Source organism: Fukomys damarensis, unplaced genomic scaffold, assembly GCF_012274545.1.
Source record: "Fukomys damarensis isolate Sample0158 unplaced genomic scaffold, DMR_v1.0_HiC HiC_scaffold_16, whole genome shotgun sequence".
NCBI lineage: Eukaryota > Metazoa > Chordata > Mammalia > Rodentia > Bathyergidae > Fukomys > Fukomys damarensis.
Genome location: NW_022900928.1, coordinates 23,632,788 through 23,634,371, shown reverse-complemented (window position 1 = coordinate 23,634,371; position 1,584 = coordinate 23,632,788).

Below are 1,584 nucleotides of genomic sequence, written 5' to 3'. Positions count from 1 at the left end.
CTAGATTTACCATTTATATACTACCTAATTTTCAATAATTTTTTCTTTCTTTTTTTTTAGCCAGCGATTGAACTCAGGTCCTTGAGCTTGTGAGGCAGGTGGCGGAACCACTGAGCTAAAACCCCAGCCCTGGTATTGGAAATTGAACTAGAGGTGTTCACTGTTACATTTTCAAGTTACCTTTTCAGTCCTTCCTTCCTTTCTTTCTTTTTTCTTTTTAATTTTTAATTTTGAGACAGGGTCAAACTAAATCACTTGAGTTGTCTAGATTGGGCTCAAACTTTGGATATTCTCACCTTGGCCTCCGAGTGCTGGACTACAGGCCTACACCACCATACCTTGCTTGAATTTATTTACTATATTCAGTCTATTTCCCCAGACCTGACAAATGAGAGTTTTTTTCTTTTATTGAAATATAAATTAGATAAAGTGAAAGTGTTTTGTATTATGACTAGTTATGCAAATGATTAAAGCTTCCTTACATATTTTTAAAATTTTTTCTTTGTTTTACGTTCTGAACATCTGTCATGAAGAAACTCTTGTTTGTCTCTGTCACTGTGCAGAAGCAGTTAGAAAACAACTTCTGGGGAACAGATCTCCAGTTTATCAGCATCTTGATCTTGGACTTGGCCAGTTCGAGAACAGCAAGGAATAAACTTCTGTTGTTAATAAGTTGATCAGTTGAGGGTATTTTGGCCTAGCAGTCTGAATGATCTAAAATACTTTTTTCCCTCTGAGAAGTTGAACTGTTCAACTCTTGTTGAGTCAAGAAGGAGAAATTCCCTGCTGGAGATGCTGTGCTTTTGACAATCTGATTCTAGGAGAGCTGTGCTGTTGGGGAGTGAAAATGTGAGTAAGCACAGAATGAATGAATGATCTAATTCACTATACTTGAGACAAAGACCTTAATGGATAATGGGCAGTGTAGATTGTCAACCAGCAGTGACACCGCCACTGGTAGTGCTGGCATGAAAAAGATGGAATTTGATGCCCACAGTGTGTTTGGGGTAAAGGTAAGACTGGAAATAGATGTCTTTTTAATTTATTGCTTCTATTCACCCCATCTGTCTTTTACTATTCTTTTGTTAGTTTTGTATGCTCATTGCATAACCGGTGTCCCTCTTTTTATGTATATCTTTCAACAACCTCATTTCAGTGGTTCATGTTGCTCAGTAACCACTGGAGTAATAAAAACAACAAAAAGACAGAAGAATCTAGAAGAATCACCAGCCCTCAGATTTCTTTTATTACAGGGCCTGATGACTTTAAGACCTTGCCAGATTCCCTTGCCATAGATGACCTTCCCATTAGTGCTTTCAGTTCTTCCCTTTGAGTGGTCGAAATTCAATCTGTATGAGCATTTCTTTTGTTGTTGTTTTTTGGTACTGGTGATCGAACTCGGTATCTTGGGCTTGCAAGGCAGGCAGCGGAACCACTAAGATAAATCCCAGCCCAAATAAACTCTTCTCATCATCACAGGCACAATTGAGTTCATGCTGGGTACTTTATGCTCTGGAGGAAAGGTTAAGTGTTCTAAAACTTTTAGTGAATAGAAACTAATGATAAGCTTATTTCATTCTCTCT